Here is a 20,760-nt window from a genome sequence, read left to right as displayed (position 1 = left end):
CCCCACTCGAGAAGTTGAATTAGATTTTTCTTGGATAAAATAGATTGACAAAATGATGATGGGCTAGGTCCACCGTGACTTTCCCGGGATCTCGGAGCTTGCGAATGGAGAGAACGGAGGTGTGGAATCAGCGCTGGCGGTACTAGTGATGGTATGAGTGAAGTTAGGGTTTTGCGCTTGCACAGCTTATTGCCGCAGGGTGTGTGAAAAGGTTGCGAGGATTTTTCTTTTTAGAGGATAGCGGAGGTGCGACTCCGAGTGTAGAAGTAGTGAAGTCGTCGAACTTCATAGAGATAGCGGAGGTGCGGCTCCGAGTGTGAGAGTAGGGAAGTCGTCGAACTTCATGTGCGTGTGGCGCTTTGTGCATAAAAAAAAGGTCCACGTGGTTGTTGTTGTTGAGACGGGCCCTGCGAGGTCAAGAGACTCCGGAGTATGTTGATCCATGTTGTGGTCTGGGCGGTTTAGTAGGTTGATCGGGCGTGGTCAACAAGTCGGTACGTGTGTTAGGGAGTAAAAGAAACTTCGACTTCGGGCTTTGACAAGATTCTAAGTGCACTAGAACAGATCATTGACAAGTTGAGAGTAGGTCTGCGGGTCAGATTTGCTTGCGAATGTGGGGACTGAGAAAGACGGAATAGCGGCCGAGGCTAGTGAAAGGTCCCGAGGCTAGTGAAAGGTCCCTAAGGTCCTGAAGCGACTGTATTACCCTTCCTATAGTAAACCGACAGATCTGTTTTATTTTTTGGTAGCTCGCAATATATGCAAGAAGTTGTTACGAGAGGAGGTGAGTGAAGGAAGACTAGCCGCGAGGCTTTGTCAGCCGCAGTGTGTGTGAGTGTGACGTCACTAGAAGCCGCGCTGGGATAGGTTGGTTGCAGGGAAGGGTCGCGCACGGATTGGACGCAGTCCGTGGGGCTCGATTGGAAGGGGAAAGGCAGGTGAAGAGTATTCCGGGAATTAAAGTCACCTATTGATTACAAACTTTGTGAAATAAGAGACGGGGAAAATGAAATTCTTTAAAGCATTCAGGAGTGCGATGAAGGGGGAGTCTTACATTAAAGCGAGCGTAGGAGAAGAGACGCCGCCCGAGGGTACACCAGCTTACATTGTAATGGAAGAGAAGGGGGTAGCTCCGTGTCTTTGGCTAAAGCAATGGCACAAGTTGACAGAGAAACATGGGAGCGTAGCGTTCCCGATACATGGGACATTCAATATAAGGATCCTAGAGAATTTGAGATTCACGATGTACGACATGAAGGTGCCTCCAAGGCCAGCACAGTTTGAGGCTCTAGCGATTTGGGAACTAATGGCCAGACAGCAACAGCAGAAGAAGTTTGAGACCAGAATGAGGAAGGTAGAAAAGACACTAGCGGATGCTAGGTGGGATAATGCACAGAAGGTGTGGAGATCAGATGTATTGCAGGGGATAAAATTGTTCCCAGCAATTACTAAGGAAGGAGAGGAGACAGGTAAGAAAGCCACCTGTAAGACAGACAGGAAGTGTTCCAAGGATAGAGAGGACGAGGAAAAGTTGAGAAGAGAAGAGGAGTTAGAGGATGAGGAGTTGATAATGCAATTGCTGAACGACCGTCCACCGCCTTATGCAGAGAATGGACAAGGTCCAAGTACCAGTTCTGCCCCTCCGGCATCGGTACAGAACAGTGAAACCCAGAGTTCAGGAGCATCATCGGGACCAAAGGACCCGAGTCTGCTGTTCACCCCGCAGATCCCGCAGGTCAGGAGAATATATCCAGATGTGCCCGTGTTGAAACCAGCAGAAAATTATCAGCCGCAGATGCCAGGGTATTACAACAGTGATAACAGTGCAGGAATGATTCTAGATCCAACCGTAAGGGGAGTACAGAATGGTTACAATCCAACAATGGCACAAGCTGAATCAACACAGTTTTTGATGCCTCAAAAGCAGATGCAGGGAGGAAACGCACATGTTCAGATGACGGGGAGTCAGATGGGCATGCCGGCAATGATGACCCATGGTGTGGGAATGAACATGCCACAGAACATGGGAAATGGACAGAACCCAGACGCAATATCACTACCCATTACTGTAGGTCCACCAGTACCTTTGTATAGTCAGCCTAACTTGGGTCTGAGCAGTCAGGGATCAATGCTGCAGAATGGGACAGAAAGGAGGTGCATAGAAAACACCCCAGGGATAACTCCGATAGCGGCTCAGCCAACTGGGTCTGGGTCCTTGATGGAGTTTAGTCCCATGTGTGCGCAGTCAACATTGGTGAGGTCGAGTCCCCCATTGATAATACCCCTGACATCGAACACTGAAAAGTTGCCTCAACCATCGATGGCAGTCGATGTGAACGCCACGCTGATGGGGGTGAATGCGCAACAGTTGACACAATGGTTCAACAGTCTAAACTCCACACAAAATTCAGCTAGTGGGAAAGGAGAAGACTATATGAATAGGGTCAGGTTGAACATGGAAGCACAAGAATTGGTGGAAGGGACTATGGGTGTGAACAGGTTAGAGTCCTACACAGAAGAAGAGCTGAGGTATCTATGTCCCAGGATTACGAAGGAAGTGAACAAGGTACATAAGAGTCTGCAAGAAGCAGCTGACAGAAACGGGGTTGACATAGACAAGATGAAACACTTAAGCAGAAGCTACAGGTTAGATTTTGGGACCACAGATTTTGAACACATGAGGTCAGCAGGCATGAAGACACACCTTAGAGAATTGTTGCAGAGTGCCCAGGTGTGGAGGTGCTTGGACAAGTGGGAAAGCAGATGGGTAAAGAGGAAGGAAAAGAGGAGGGATAGTGCTACAGAGCACAATGAGAAAAGACCGCAGAGTAGTGATACAGTAACAATGTTACCAATGAGGGAGACAGCAGGGGGGAAATTAGTACATGTACCATGGCACAGAAGCGACATTCAGTCTTTTACGGACGATTTTCCCAAACTGAGAGAGAAACCAATTGAATGGTACCAACAGACTGATAGGTTTGTGAAGCTTGCAAAGTGTCTCTGGGAAGACCTGAACACTCTGTTTGAGATTGTGGTTCCGGCAGATTTGTGGGAGGATTGCAAAAGAGGTGTAGGTTGGCCGACAAGTGAACCAGAGAGAGACAGGGAGACAGGTGCACCATCACCTATGGTGATGAGCTTGTACTATAAGGTGATTGAGCATTTGAAAACGAAGGTACCCGCGAAGAATGTGGATTGGCAGAAGATTGATCGAACTGCCCAAGAGGCTAAAGAATCGATTCATAGTTACTATGAGAGGTTGTTGAAGGCGTTCAAGAATTACAGTGGCACGGAAACAATTGAGGCGAAGGACATGCTCCATTTTGTGTTCAGATTTGTGGAAGGGCTGAGACCAGAAATAAGTCAAATGATAAAGTCACATTTGATTTGTTGGCAGTCTAAACCGATTGACGAAGTCTTGACTTATGCGAAATACTGTAGCGATGAAATTGAAGTGAAACAGAAAAGGCTGAAAGAGAAGGTGATGATGATGCAGCTTAAGGCAGCTCAGACAGGTTTGCAAGGTCTGCAAGGCTTGCAAGGGATGCAAGGGTTCCAACAGCAGGTACCGCAACCGCAGTTGCAGTTGCAGGGAAACATGGCGTTTCAGCCACAGGCCAGAGGCAGAGGCAGAGGAGGTTTTGTGAATAATGGTCCGGATTTGAACACTGTTGTGACGGGTGTGCAGGCAATGAAGAAGGTGATGCCATGTCACGTGTGCGGAATCGTAGGTCATTGGAAACGCGAGTGCCCGATGGTGGTGCAGGAAGGTGCAGGTGCAGGTGCAGGTGTTGGTCAGCAAAACAATGATGTCAATGCATTTCAGACAATGAGGGCACCGAAAATGAGAGGTCCAAGCCCAAATTTTCAGACCGTAAATCAATTGCAGGGATTGCAACCTATGCAGCCGCAGCAGATGCAGATGCCTCGTATGCAGATGACGCAAATGCAGCCAATTCAACAGCAGTTACCTATGGTACCTAATCAGCAAATGCAAATACCCTTGGCACCAATGAGTCAGCAGCAAGTGATGGTTCCTCCACAGGTAACGGGTCAGGTAATGAGTACAAATGGCACCGTACAACAGTTCCCATTACACAGTGAGAGTGGAATAAACAACGTATGGGAGAGTGACAGTTCAGGAGAAGAAGGAGACTGTGTGCTTGCGGCATCCTTGGAAGTTGATCAAAGGGGTCCGTACGTAGAGGGAAGAGTAATGGGTCATTGTGTCTCATTCTTGGTTGACACGGGAGCCACACGTTCAACAGTTAAGAGCAGTGAAGTACCAAATTTGCCACTCTCAGGGAGGACAGTTCAAGTGGTGGGAGTAGCAAACAGACATCTGACGAACCCAATAACATATCCTGTACCAGTCAGCATCGGTAACTATCAAGGGGTACATCAGTTTGTGGTATGTGACTCAAGCCCGATAGCACTGTTAGGGAGAGACCTGTTGTGCAAATTGGGTTGTTCGATCATGTGTTCAAACGAAGGGATAACAATACAGACGAGCAGTGACGGGGAAGAAGAGGACAGTGTAGAGGGGGATGAGGTGGAAACTGTAGATGAAGAGTATCCTCTGATTTGTCTTTTCCCGATGATAACTGAAGAAGACATCCCAGCTGAATTACGGGAAACAGTCGGAAGGGAAGTGTGGGACATGACAGGGAAAGAGGTGGGATTGATGAAAGGAGTGGAACCAGTGAAAGTGGCTGTAAAGCCCAATGCAATCTTTCCCCAGACCCCACAATACCACATGCCACAAGATACCCTCATGAAAGTTGCTCAACTTATTGACGAATTTGTAAAACAGGGAGTACTGAAAGAAGTGTTAAGCAGTCCATGTAATTCACCAATAATGGGACTAATAAAGCCGAGTGGAAAGGTCCGACTCGTGCAGGATTTGAGGAAAATAAATGACATCATAGTCAAGTGCTGCCCTGTCGTACCGAATCCAGCTGTGATAATGTTTCAAATTCCTTGCGATGCCGAATGGTTCTCAGTCATCGATTTATCACAAGCATTCTTTTTTGTGCCTCTTCATGAGGACAGCCAATTCCTCTTTTGTTTCAAATTCTTAGACAGAGTGTACAGTTGGTGTCGAATTCCTCAAGGGTTTTCTGAGTCACCGTCAATATTCAATCAAATTCTAAAGAAAGACCTGAAAGCATTAGAATTGCCATTCGAGTCAACCCTAGTACAGTACATTGATGATTTACTGGTTGCATCAAAGACAGAAAGTGGCTGCACAGCCGATACCATTGCTCTGTTGAATCATTTGGGAAGGAATGGACATAAAGTGTCCCCCTCCAAGTTGCAGTTCTGTCAGAAGAAAGTGAAATACTTGGGTCACCAGATAGAGAAAGGGTCACGGAGAATAATGAAGGAAAGAATAAGAAGCGTACTACAAATGAGTCCACCAAAGACAAGGAGGGAGGTGAGGAAGTTTTTGGGAATGGTGGGCTACTGTCGCCAGTGGATTCCCAACTTCTCGACTCTAGCAAAGCCCCTACTGAAACTGACCCAGAAGGATGCCTTGGATCAAATTGAACTGAAAGGAGATGAGATGGATGCTTTTGTTGAATTAAAGGAATGCATGTGCAGGGCTCCAGCTTTAGGTATGCCTGATTACACGAAGCCTTTCACATTGTTTTGTCATGAACGTGATGCATGTTCTTTGTCTGTCTTGACTCAAGCCCATGGTGGCGTAAACAGACCAGTAGCATATTTTTCAGCTACTTTGGATCCGGTTGCAGCAGCACTCCCAGGGTGTTTGCGCGCCGTAGCAGCAGTTGGTATCAGCCTCACTCAGAGTGAAGGAATAGTGATGGGACACCCAGTAACAGTCATGCTCCCTCACTCAGTTGAGATACTTTTGACCCGCTCCCGAACGCAGCACATGACAGGAGCAAGACTCACAAGGTATGAAACGATAATTCTGGGCTCACCGAATGTGCAGCTGAAAAGGTGCACTACGTTGAATCCAGCAACCTTGCTTCCTGGAGAAAATGCCGAAATTGAGAACGCTGAAGACGTCGAGCATGACTGCCTTCAGGTGACTGAATTTTGCACAAAACCTCGACCGGACATCAAGGATACTAAACTTGATGAAAATGACCAAATTCTTTTTGTTGATGGTTCATGTCTAAGAGATGGGATGGGGATTTTGAAAGCAGGATATGCTGTATGTACTGTAACAGGTGTCTTAGAAGCGTCCTGGCTTCAAGGAGTCTATTCTGCACAAGTAGCAGAACTTGTAGCCCTTACAAGAGCATGTCAACTGTCTGCATTGATGAAAGTCACCATTTACACTGATAGTCAATACGGGTTTGGAATTGTGCATGACTTTGGACAACTATGGTCACAGAGAGGTTTCCTGACTTCTTCAGGATCCCCAGTGAAGAACGGGGAGAGGATAAGGGAATTGTTACATGCCATTCAAGTACCAGCTGAAGTTGCAGTGGTAAAGTGTAGTGCTCATACGAAAGGACAGGACTATGTTTCTCTGGGAAATGCATATGCGGATCAAGTCGCAAGATTTTGTGCCTTGAACTGTATATTACTCAGGGATGATTGGAATACGATAAATGAGCCAGAACTCGAACCAGCTGAAGCATTTGCCTTGAAGGTCGTAGATACAATAGATGAACTAAAAGCATTACAAAATAATGTCAGGGAGGATGAAAGAGATTCCTGGATTAAATCACAATGTATAAAGAGACAAGACGAGTTATGGGTTTCACATGAGGGAAAGTTTGTTTTGCCAAATAGTCTCTTATCACAGCTTGCGCGGTTCTATCATGGGCAAGCTCACCTAGGGAGAGATGCCATGATAAGATTGTTCAAAACTGATTGGTTTAACCCCAGATTTCGTCAAGCTGTAGAAGCAGTTTGCCATCGATGTGTCACTTGCCAGCAGATGAACCCAGGAAAGGGAACGGTTGTGAACGCGAGTCACATTGGTAGGGCAAGCGGGCCTTTTAGTCGAATGCAGATGGATTTCATTGAGATGCCTGTGCATGGGGGTCTGAAATATGTGTTGGTGATTGTGTGCATTTTTAGTCACTGGATTGAGGCATACCCTACACGTAGAAATGACAGCCTTACAGTTGCGAAGCTACTGTTGAGGGAGTTGATACCACGTTTCGGATTCCCGATCTCTTTAGAATCAGATAGGGGAAGTCACTTCAATAACGAGGTGATAAAGTTACTTTGCGAAGCGCTGAACATTGAGCAAAAACTGCACTGTAGCTATCGCCCTGAAGCCTCAGGACTGGTGGAGCAGATGAATGGTACGCTGAAATCGAGAATGGCAAAAATATGTGCATCGACAAATTTGAAATGGCCTGACGCATTGCCCTTAGCGCTAATGTCAATGAGAAACACTCCCGATAGAAAGACTGGATTGTCTCCGCATGAAATACTCATGGGCAGGGCTATGAGACTTCCTGCAGTTCCCGCAAACATGCTTTTGAATATTACAGATGATATGGTGTTAGACTACTGCAAAGGACTGGCTGACGTGGTTCGCTCTTTCTCTCACCAGGTGGAAGCGACCACCTTGCCACCGATCCAAGGTCCAGGACACGCACTGAAAGCAGGTGACTGGGTCGTGGTAAAGAAGCACGTGAGAAAGTCGTGTCTGGAACCCCGTTGGAAAGGCCCTTTCCAAGTGATCCTGACAACAACTACCGCTGTGAAGTGTGCGGGGGTTCCCAACTGGATTCACGCCAGTCACACAAAGAAGGTGTTGTGTCCCACAGATGAGGAAGTTGAAGCGCTGAAACTACCAGTGCCTGATAAAACAGTGCTGAGTGCTGAGACAGAACAGAACCGAACTGAAAGCGAACAGGCAGAAACTGGAGAAAAGGAGATATTCTCTGACGACAAAGACACCAACTCGCTTGGGGGAGACCAAGGAGAAGGTTCAGACAGCGACGAAGCAGCTGAAGGTGACAAAGAACCTGAAGAAGCTGAGGGTAGCAAAAAGCCTGAAGCAGCTGAAGGTGATAAGGAGCCTGAAGCAGCTGAAAGTGATAAAGAGCCTGAAGAAAATAACGGTGACGAAGGGCTCGAAAAAGGTGAAAAGGCAGGAGAGCCTGATCAGAGGAGGGCTTTCCCAGAAGCAGACGATACAGAAAAGGGAAAAGAGAATGTGATTGATTCCCCAGAAGGAGGGAACGAGGCAGAACAAAGGGAAAAGGTTCAAGTTTCCACAGAAAAGATCACAGGTCCATCAAATGGACATGGTGCAAAGAGAAGACTAAGTATCTCACCAATAAAAGAAAAGGGTAAAGAAAGTTTGAACGAAGGAGGAAGGCCAAAAGTGAAAGAGAAAAGAAAGGAAGTGACTGTCGTGGAACAATCGTCAAGTGAAGAAAAAGATTTGACAAAAGAGGAAAGTACCAGTGAGGCAGAATCGAAAAGAGAGGCAAAACTGAAAAGGAAAAGGATACCGAACAGAAGGTATTCCGGTCCTGAATGGGCATATGCAGTCAATGATGATTGGACTGACGAGTTTGTATCTCTAAGCATCGAGAACGAAGAAGAAGAAGAGATACCAATAGAAAAGAAAAGTTTCATAGACTCTGTCGATTGAATGAGTAATAAATGATATTGCTTGCTACAATCTAACGTGAAAGAAACAACCAGCTGAGACATTGTTAAACCGGACGAGACTTGCTAAACTGATAAAGACTGAGTTATTGCCGAATTGAGACAAATGCTGCTAACCGAAAAGTGACTGGCCATTTGAAGAAGACGGTGTGAACATTGCGCTCGTTCAGCTTTGTAACTGAATTGCTAAATAGTTTCCTTTATAGGTGCTTCTAGCTCTCTGATTCTATACAGATCATGACTAGGTACGCTACGCAAAATAATAGAAAGAAATATTGTAAATATGTGTGTATAGGCTTGGTAATTACATGTGTAATAATAATAATGGCAATTGTGTTTGGAATGCATGGAAAGGGTGAAAGTAAAAATATCGAGGCTTCTACTATTGCTCCTGTTACTGTCACTGAACTAACCCCATTGAAAAGACTAGCATTGGATGAGAGGCTCTTGCACGATAAGAAAGAGCTTTCGTATAACGTTTTCTATCGCTTGCTAACAGAGTATGTTGAAACTATGGATGCGAAAGATTGTTATGTGTGTACACAGATACCGACATCAGTAAAGGAAGGGGTGACTTATCACCACATGCCTCTTACATATGGGATTACATGTAGTATAGTAATGTCTAGGTTTTATGGTCAAACTAACATACAGTATTTTTACTCAAATTATGATGTTACCTTTGCTTATGTTCCAATAATAGCACAGCTAAGCCAGATTGCTAAAGATTGGGATGCTAAAATAATGAGGGAATTTTTCGAGCCAATGCAACCTTTTGAAACGGCTCATGCTCATAGGGAGAACCTTACTTGCTCAGTCTCTGCTGTAGAAATAAGCTTTTTAGATCGCACAGATGATAGAAGGGCACAAATGAAGGCGAAATTAGAAAAAGAGCTACACAAGAGGACTTCAGTAGATAATTATGATTTTGCTGCTATAAAGACACAAGGGAAAATAGCTTTGGATGCTTGGCATGTAGGGAAATTTTGTATATATCGAGGAGAATCTTATTATGACAACATTTTTGTAGGAGCGAGTGAATGCAAACATACGTTTATTTTTAAGGCCAAATGGACATTCATGATGAACGGACTTGACCCTGTCATTCCAGGGGTATATTACATTTGTGGGCATAATGCCTATTATCGTCTTCCAAAGGGATGGTGGGAGAGATGTTATTTGGGTATAGTGTTCCCAAAGGTTTATCAACTGGATGACGTATCGATGATTCAAAAGACATCTGGATCCCATCGTATCCAGAAGAGAGAGACCGCAGCTGCTGTGGTAGGTGATATATTTGGAGCCATGATTCCTTCATTGGGAGTTGTGTTGAATTCCATCAAAATAAGAAAGTTGTCTACTATAGTGGATAACATGCTGACAAAGTTTTCAGGTGCTATAATCCTGATAGATGCTGAACTTGCAGCGGAAAGAGCCATGACTCTTCAAAATAGGCTTGCTTTAGACATTCTTTTAGCAAAGGAAGGAGGCGTTTGCAAAATGATTGGTGCCCGACACTGTTGTACCTATATACCCGACAATAGTGTGAAAATTAAAACTATGCTTGCTAATCTAACAAAAGAAAGTGCAGATTTGAAGGAACTGAAAGAACCAGGAGTGTGGGAGAAGGTTGGAAAAGGACTTGCTTCAGTGGGGCATTGGATTGGGGGAATTTGGAATGGAATATTATTGAAAATAATAGAAGGAATATTAATAGTAATAATTTGTGTATTTGGAATTTGGGGAATAAAAAGGGGAATAATAATGATTATGGAAAGAATTAAAAGAAGAAAAGAAGAGAAAATTATGAAAAGAATGGCAGAAGAATACAAAGCGCAAACTAGGGGAACTAAAAGGAAAAGGGAACTGACAGAATTTTAATGGAATAAAATTTGTGGGCGTGGTTTGGTGTGATGACAAGTAGTCATCAGAGGAGGGATTGATGAAGTAGAAAATGAAGGTTTTGATTTATTGACGCTTAAACGTAGTGTGAAATAATCATGTGTGACTTTAACCGAACTAATAAAGATTGTACAGGGACAAAATGTGCCCTCAGAGTAGTTTGCCAACGTTTATACGCGTGCTTTATATAACGTGGTGTATTAGAATTGCACTAATCCGACATAATCATAAACGTGTGCTATGATTTGCTTGTTTGAAATGTTTTAGCTTAGCATTACTTTAGCGGAGGCTTTGGCCTAGTTGCCTGGTCTCACAGTTTAGATGCTCGTATTTTTCCACTGTACTAATAAACGTGTATTTTTGCTTGAAGCTGTACTTTTCCACAGAAACTGTTCACATGCTTATCTTAAAGTTAGTGCCAGCCTGGCATATTTTCTCTTTAATTCAAGGTCGACTTGCAGGTGCGGACAATGGAGGCTCTGAAAGTGAGCTAATTGGTAGACAATGTTACAACTTGCGTACCCATCTCCAAGGATAATGTATGCTTAAGTAAAAGCTTGAGAACTGTCGTTTTTGATTGGTCAATTTGAAGCTAACCTATGAACCCTCCAATGGAAGACCCTACTGGATTTGAACTGTTGTCTATAAAAACCAGGTGCACGAGAGGAAACTCTCTCTATCATCGGACATCCCGCCATTTTGACTTCGTAGCTATTATGGCCCACTTTGCTGCGACGCCATTTTGAAAGAGACTTTGATTCTTTCTCTAATCGAGAGAAAGAGACTTTAAATGATTCTTGCCCTAGAGACTTTAATTTTGATTTGTCCCTTTGCATGAAGTAGTAGTCGTTTACCTTGCCGCCGTGAGGCAATTGCCCCGTCCACCCCTGCCCCTTTGCCCCGTCCCATGCTGATCGAGAAACGGTACCCATGATGATCGAAGAACGGTACCTGTGAGACGAAGAATTCCTTGTATGCTGATCGTAATTGGTAAATATGAAAAGAAATTGTAAAATTGCATTGTGTTTCTTTTAGGTAACCAACTGCTGATTTTTGGTAAGATCCCTAGTTAAGAGTTTTTCTAAATTAATGTTGCTAAATTGTTTTTGCATGAAGTCCCACATGCCGATGCTAATTTGAGGTTAGACGAGGATTCCATATGTCGCACAATGCAATTTGAGATCTTGTTATGCTGACTAAATGTATGCCATTAGTTCATTACAGATTATCGTATTAGTGATTTGCATTGCCATTATCGAATGCCTCGTGATTCGAATGCTTCATAGATTGCACTTGTTTCGACGTTATGGACAGCTATTAATGTTCATATATGTTTATCATTTGGTGTTGAGACACATTTACATCGTGCTAGCTTTGTTAATATAGGGAAATAAATTCACTAACTTCGCAATAAACTGGTGTGGTTATTCCTGACTGAAAGGTCAGGGTTCACCGAAATGTATTCTGGATTAATTGTAAAGTGTTATGTTGTTCAAGGTGTTGCTTATGTTCGTTATTGATTATTGATTTTGATTAAATTGATCGATTAAGAGTACAGAGAGTTCCCACTTAGTCAAAAGATTCATCGGCCTAAAGAGCGTCCGAACACAGGTAAATCATTACTACGGACCGCTCTATCAAGTTCATATTGTAAGAATTCTTGCGTCTGTACTTTGGAGTCAAAAACAAAAATCAACATCAAAAATCTACATCAGTGGCTGTCAGGGACATTGCCTATTGAATCCAATGCAGATGTAATGCTTTAGCATTTGGAACGCTCGCTTTGGTAACAGCCTCAAGGGTTGGAATGGGGACACAACAATTATGCGCTTCCCCTGGGCCAGAGGTCTCTCTTTAAGGACCACCATCTGAACCACAGTGAGTGGGAGCAAAGCGTTGTTCAGTTGTGGAGTATAAGTGTGATTTGTATGCAATCGGGACGGTCCCACTCTCATTGAATGTAACATAGGTGAAACCAATGGCACCAGCAATTACTCTGATGACCCAATTTTTTTATCAGGGATTCCACAGGGGCCTTCTCTGAGCCCTACTCTGTTTAATGTGTATGTTGCCCCGCTGGCCAGCCTGATCCGCTCCTTTGGCTTCACCCCGTCTTATCATGCGGATGATACCCAGCTTTTCATCTCAATTAAAAAACCTTGGGCGGAGGTTGCGGACCGATTCAATAACTGCATGCAAGCGGTTAGCAATTGGATGAAGACCAATTGGCTGAAAATGAATGCCACCAAAACCGAAATTCTCTGTTTCGGATCAGGACAAGAGTTATGGAGCTCATGCTGGTGGCCTTCAGAATGTGGCACGCTTCCTGTCCCTTCAACGGTCAGTAGGAATTTGGGCATTTTATTTGATGATTGCTTATCTTTTAAAAATCTGGTAAATCATACCTTAAAGACATGCCTTTGGTTCATTAAAATGCTCTGGAAAATGTTTCCATATCTTCAGCATGAATGGAGAGTTTCTGCCATTTTAGCGTTGGTGATGTCTAAGGTAGATTATTGCAATGCCTTATTCCTGGATCTGGATAAGGCCTTGATCAATAAATTGCAATTGGTCCAGAATGCAGCCGCTAGAGCGGTTCTTAACCGCTCACGGCGGGTATCTGTCAGAGAGAGTCTTAAACAATTACACTGGCTTCCAGTGGCTCAGCGTATTATTTTTAAATCACTCTGTCTGACGTATAAGGCTACTCACGGGATTGGTCCTCACTACCTTACCACCAAGCTCTGTTGGCATGCTCCCAAGAGAAACCTGAGGTCCTCTAATGCCTATCGAATTCAGGTCCCCCGCACTCATAAAGTCAAATGGGGGGATAAAGCTTTCACCGTGGCTGCTACGAAAAGTTAGAACTCGCTCCTCTTGAATATCCAGCAAGAACCTTGCAATTTAAGGTTCAGAAAAATGGTCAAAACAAGGCTCTTCCCTCGATAGCATCCACTTAGTACCCCGGTTTGTATCTTCAAGTAATTTCTTTTTTGCTTACTTTCACTATTAGTTGTTCTTTGGGATGGGTTCTGTGGATTTTTTGCCACTTTCCCTCTGCTCCTTTCCTTCTACATTAGCATTTCGATGCTCTTCGTGAGTCGGAATGCGCTTTACAAATACGGCGTATATACATACATACATACATTGTCCCTTGTATGTAAGTGTTTTGCTTCAAGCATGGACACTAAGGAAGGCTATTCTGTTTTTTATTTTTTATTTAATTTGTAGCTGATTTCTGCAAATCCTACAACAATGTGGGCTACCCATTTTAAATGTTGCATGATGTTGTCTGTGAGATAGATATCACCAACATATCAAACGCCTCAGGGTCTATGTCGGTTAAAATAGATGTAACACGAGCTGAGAACAGTCGTGGACTGTTCTTTTAACCTTGTTGGAGTCAGCCGAATTTTTTTTTAGAGCCTAGGGCGCTAAAACTTATTAAGTCCCTACTTTCAGGTGCTATGTTTTGGCAGAAAACCCCGTTGGATATTTCCAGGGTCGTCTTGTATTTTTTGCACACTATATTGTTCATGAGTGCTGTGCTGTGTGTATTTCGTATTGCAAATGTGCGTGTACGACTGTTTAAATGTCTGTAGTCCAAAACTATTATGTGAATGGTCGGGTTTAGCAACCGGAAATAGTGGATTATTCATTGATGAATTCAAGCGTTCAAGTACACCGTGTACTCTAATTGGTTGAGGATTTCCCTCACAGGTGCCTTTGCATCATACTTTATTGAATATTCAATGTTGAGGTTGGGGTTGGGATTTTATTGGTATTACGTGGTAGGGGAAATCTTTTTCCCACCCTACATGATTGTGATATAACACAGGTGCTTGCTCCACTGCCCAATCAATGGCATACATTTCAACAAGCTTTCTGGGAACAAGGGGCAAGAAGGACTTTTCAATAACATCCTCTCTATAAGGGAGATCGCGGACAAATTCTGGCGGCCAATCTTTTTCAGCCAGAAAAATTTCATAAATGGAGGAGACGCAGTCCCAAAAGATGGCGTCTATCAATGTCTCCCTCTAACTGTATAGTTACTTTATACACCCTGTCGGGTGTGGAGACACTCATGCCCGGAGTCTCAACTTGCAAGAAGTCATCAGTTGCTTTCACCTACAGATGCTCTTGAAGATCTTGGCAAATTATTGTGACCTCTGCTGCACTGTCTAACAGTGCTAGTGCCAACTTCCTGTTCTTCAGCAATGCCCTCTTCTTGAGTGGCATGTTGGATCATAACTGCTGCCCCTTTTTTCTTTTCAAATTGTGTGTTTTTTTTGGGGAAATTTCTCTTCTTTCTTAACTGAAGCTTCCGACGAGCTTTGTGAGTCCTTTCTCGGTTTCATGTACTCAGTTCACTGCTTTGACCGTCCACCTCAATCACTGCGTTTTTCCGGTGAGTCCTGAAAGGAACGAGATTGGTGTGTATCAGTATATTGATATCTGTCAGTCATTTTTATGTTATCTCTATTTCTAAGATTATATCTATTTTGTGGGGTCTCCATATGCTGAGATTCCCCCCTTTCTTTTTTAGGTGTTTGTTGTTTTTTATCCCAGCATTTTTTGGTACCATCAAGTGCTTTGTAGCGTCTTTATTAGATCTACCAGTTCTAGAGTAGGTCTCATCAATAATCTCAGGTAGCTCACATTCTTGATCCTGTTCAGGAACACCCCAGAGCCACATGCGCACTGCTAGTTCAACTGCTTCGCCTTTAAGGTTCACTAATATAATTGAAGATACTGTGGCAAAATTGCCCATTAATTGCATCCCCATGGGTGATTAGCCACAATATAGAAATATTGACTGATTGATTGATTGACCTATCTCCGCTGCCGCCTCAGCTTCACACCGAAACCAACCACCTCTGCTGGACCTCACAAGACGCCGCTAGCAATGACCAAGAATCCACCAACCACGTTGATGTAGATGCCACCCAACCAACTCAGATGCCTCCTGCTCAATCCAGATCACTCTGCAAACAGGCCGACAAAATCTGGGACTCCATCTCCACCATCACCCCCGATGTAACCTTCATTACGTAGAAATGGCTCATCCGAGCATTGGCCCCGAACATCGCCACGGCAACACCCAGCAGCTATAAGATTAAGCACTGAGACCACAAAAACAGACACGGGAGGCATAGCCATCATACACAATTACATGCACCATCACTAACGACAAAACAACATGTATCATGGAACTCATGAACTTTCAGCTGTGCACCAACAACAACACCACCATCAAAGGCACCCTCACCTACAGACCACCAGGACCATGCACCGGACTAAGCAACGCCATCTCCGATTCATCACCCCACTCGCCATCGAATCCGAACACTACGTTTCCCTGGGAGACTTCAACTTTCACTTAGAAGGCCCCACCACACCAACTCCACCGACCCCCTGGAGAGACTGGACAACATCGACCTCAAGCAACTAGTCACCGACCCCACACACAACACAGGACACACGCTTGACACCATCTTCATGTCTAGCAACAGAATCCAATACAACCACACCTCAGAACTCACCTGATAAGACCACTCCATTGCACACTTCACTACAACAGGACATGCCCGCACCATCCCCAGACAACTCAGCATCACCTTCTACAGCTGGTCCAAGGTCACGCAAAAACAATGGACAGAACGCCCTCAACAGCACACAGCCCACAGGGACAACCAACCTGGACCTCGCAGTTCAAAACTTCAATGAATGGAGCACAAGTCAAAACACACAGACCCAACAAACAAACCAACTGGTACACTCCACAACTCATCACATCAAAACGCAGGTGAAAACAGCTCGAGAGAAGATGGCGCACCAGCAAGGACCGCACTGAAAAAGCCACAGTCAAATCATCCTTCAACGAACATCATCATCAGATCAAAGCAGCAAAGAGAGAGGCCTTGACCCATCTCATCGATATCAGCGCTAACCATAACAACAGCCATGGCAAACGCGCCCCCCCTCCCAAAAACTCTGCAACACCCTCGCCAACCACTTTCACAGCAACATAGCAACCAGCTACAAGAACTTCAATGCCCAAACCTCCATCCCCCACAGCCTCCGACCAACCACCACTGCTGATTTTATGCTCAACACATGGCAACAGCTCAGCGCTCAAGACACAGCCACCCTTACGAACTCCATCCACTCAGGACCACCTACCTACCCCTGCCCCCACCGACTCTTCAACCAAGGAAAAGACAAAATCAGCCCCCAATATTCTGCCATTATCAATACCTCACTAACCACTGCCACTTTCCCGGTGCCTGGAAACATGTGGTGGTCAGATCGGTCCTCAAGAACTCAAAAAACTGTTGGCAGACCCCAGGGAACTCCTAAACTACCGTCCGATCTCCCTGCTCCAATTCCTCGCCAAGGTAATGGAAAAGGCCATCAACCTACAACTCATCAACCACCTAGAAAAAAACAACTTGCTAGACCCCTCCCAATCAGGATTTAGACCCAATCACAGCACAGAGACAGCTCTGATCGCTGCAACCAATGACATCCACAACCTACTTGACAGATGAGAATCAGCTGCCCTGATCCTGCTCGACCTCTCTGCTGCTGCCATCGACACTGTCTGACACCACACTCTCATCAATCATCTATGCCAGATTGTAATAACAGACGACGTGCTCAGATGGATAACATCTGTTCTCACAGGACGCACCCAGAAAATCCGCCTCCACCCCTTCACATCACAAGCCAAGCACATCATATGTGGCATGCCCCAAGTCTCATACCTCAACCCTACACTTTTCAACATCTACATGTCCCCTCTCGCAGGCATTGTCAGAACGCACAACATCATCACCTATGCCGACAACACTCAGCTAGTCCTATCGCTCTCGGCCGTACCTTAGCAGCAAAGGTTAACTTCCACAACTGCATGAAAGTAATCTCAGCATGGATGAGGGACAACTGCCTAAAACTCAACACCAACAAGTCCTCATCTTTGGCAAATACACAGCCCTCTGAAACAACTCCTGGTGGCCCTCGGAACTCGGACCCACGTCCACACGAAGACCATGTCTGCAACCTCGGCATGCTCTTCATGAACTGACAGGTCAACGCCGTCTCCTCAGACTGCTTCCATATGCTCCGCATGATTTTCAAGGGGCTCTCCATAAACACCATGAAGAAAGTGAGGCATGACCTCATCACCAGCCGACTGGACTACGGCAACGGACTCTATGCAGGCACCGCCACCAAACTTATGCAAGGAGTCCAACTGATCCAGAACGAAGCCACCAGACTGATCCTCAACCTACCCAAGAGAGCACATATCACCAAGCACCTTAAAGACCTCCACTGGCTCCCGGTCCAGAAGTGATGCCACTTTAAGCTCCTGACCCATGCTTACAAAGTCCTCCATGACCAGGGACCTGCCTACCTGAACCACCGGCTACACTTCGACCATCCCTATAGGAACCTCCACTCCTTTAAACTTGCCCTCACACAGATCCCCTGCACACACCACTGCCGCACCGGAGGATGCTCCTTCTTCCATCTCGCCACCAAAGCCTGGAACACCCTCCGCACCTTGCTGACCGATTTCAGAAAGGGGTTAAAGACCTGGCTCTTCGAATGAGACCTGCAGCAAAGCGCCTGGATACCCTTGCGGGTGATAAGCCGTGCTGTATGAATATAACTTGATTGATTGACCAGTTTATGTAACTACGCCAGGAAATGGACAGTAGTGCCATATCATTCAAAAGACATGGTTGGTGCTCCCGTCTACAGTAGTTCCATAACATTCAAAAGGCACAGTTGGTGCTCCCGTTCAGCTCACAGAACAAGTTCTGGACATTCCATTACCTGGGACAGGCCCACGCCTTGACACGCTAGCTTGATTAACATGATGCCATGACCAAGCAAAAATTTAGAAAAACACTCAGGGCAGGTGCACACATCTTGTTTATCATATATGGAATATCCCCATTCCTACATTGCACTTAACTAAAGAAAGGGATCGCCACAGTTTCAGCAACATAAAGAAACAGACAGAAAGTGGCCCAAAAGCCTGGACCTTTCGTATTACCACATTTGGGCCCATATTCATACTTTTTGACGCAAACCAGTGCCAGTGCTGGTTTGCGTAAAAAAGTTATAGTCGGCTAACGCCATTCCTATGCGCCAGGCAGGCACGTTATTTAAGGATTGACGTTAGCCGGCACTGCGGGCTGGTCAGAGTAAAAAAAAATGACTCAAACCAGGCAGCGCCGGCGTGAGGAAAAATGGGGGTTGTGCATCAAAAAATGGTGCAAGTCAGGTTTGAGTCAAAAATCATGGCTCAAACCGGACGTGTGCCATTTTTTGACACACGACCCCTGTTGCAATGACTCCTATCTTAGCAAAGACAGGAGTCATGCCCCCTTGCCCAATGGCCATGCCCAGGGGACTTCTGTCCCCTGGGCATGGCCATTGGACACACTGGCATGTAGGGGGGACCAAGTTAGGCCCCCCTATGCCACTTTAAAAAAATAAAAAAAATTATACTTACCCCAACTTGCCTGTACCTACCTGGGATGGGTCCCCCCCATTGATGGGTGTCCTCCAGGGGTGGGCGAGGGTGGCAGGGGGTGTTCCTGGGGGCAGGGGAGGGCACCTGCGGACTGCTTCCATGGTCAGAGACCATGGAAGTGGGACCACATGTCCCTTAACGCCTGCCCTCAGCCAGGTGTTAAAAAACAGGCCTTAAAGTCATTTTTAGGATGGGAAAGCCTACCTTGCATGTCATTAACACAAGGCGGTTTCCCGCATCGAGAAAATTACGCACACAGAGGGATTTTGATGTTCGCTGGGTTGGGCGTCATTGTATAAATATGGGGCAAGGTTTGCGCTGAACGCAAATTCGGCGCAGACATAGTATAAATATGCCCCTTGGTATTCCATGGTTTGAGTCTGGGGCGTTACTGGGTTTGAACAGTCAAATTATTACAAATAAATTATCGCCTGCCATCTGTGAGCAATCTTTTACATGGCTCAACTTCCTTTTTCCATTCGGCAATAAAGCGGAATCAAAATAATTGATACTTACATAGGTCAATCCAATGTTGCTAATAGTGTTACATACTCTATTCAAGTTATCTATAAGTTAATACTGTAAGCTTGGAAATAAGGAAGACAGCATTATCAGGCTGATAAATTCGGTTTGTAAATATAACAGCACTGGCGTTTTATCCACTCAAGAACATGAGCGAGTTCTAAGTCTCTCCTTACCAGTATTAGTAAACATCGAGGCCCGTATTTATACTTTTTGACGCTAAACTGCGCTAACGCAGTTTAGCGTAAAAAAAAATTGCGCCGGCTAACGCCATTCTGAAGCGCCATGCGGGCGCCGTATTTATTGAATGGCGTTAGCCGGCGCAAGCAGACCGGTGCTGCCTGGTGTGCGTGGAAAAAAAACACGTACACCAGGCAGCGCCGGCGTAGGGAAAAATGGCGTTAGGGTGTCTTAAAAATGGCGCAAGTCAGGTTGACGCTAAAAAATCGTCTTAACCCGATTTGCGCCATTTTAAACGACGCCCAGACGCCATTTACATGACTCCTGTCTTAGTAAAGACAGGAGTCATGCCCCCTTGCCCAATGGCCATGCCCAGGGGACTCCTGTCCCCTGGGCATGGTCATTGGGCATTGTGGCATGTAGGGGCCACAAATTAGGCCCCCCTATGCCAAAAAAAAAAGAAAATGTATACTTACCTGAACTTACCTGAATGTCCCTGGGGTGGGTCCCTCCATCCTTGGGTGTCCTCCTGGGGTGGGCAAGGGTGGCAGGGGGGGTCCCTGGGGGCATGGGAGGGCAGCTGTGGGCTCATTTTGAGCCCACAGGTCCCTTAACGCCTACCCTGACCCAGGCGTTAAAAAGTGGCGCAAATGCGGGGTTTTTTGACCCGACCACTCCTGGGCGTGATTTTTGCCCGGGAGTATAAATACGACGCATTTGCGTCGCCGTCATTTTTTTAGGCGGGAACGCCTTCCTTGCATCTCATTAACGCAAGGAAGGCGTTCACGCAAAAAAATGACGCTATTTGCCCATACTTTGGCGCTAGACGCGTCTAACGCCAAAGTATAAATATGGCGTTAGTTTTGCGCCGAATTTGCGTCGAAAAAAACGACGCTAATTCGGCGCAAACGGAGTATAAATATGCCCCCGAACTTCTCTCAGTGATCCCAGAAAACCCAAAAGAGAAACGACAGAAACAGCAGCTCCAA

This window comes from Pleurodeles waltl, chromosome 4_1 (genome assembly GCF_031143425.1).
Source record: "Pleurodeles waltl isolate 20211129_DDA chromosome 4_1, aPleWal1.hap1.20221129, whole genome shotgun sequence".
NCBI lineage: Eukaryota > Metazoa > Chordata > Amphibia > Caudata > Salamandridae > Pleurodeles > Pleurodeles waltl.
This window is presented reverse-complemented; position numbering follows the sequence as displayed.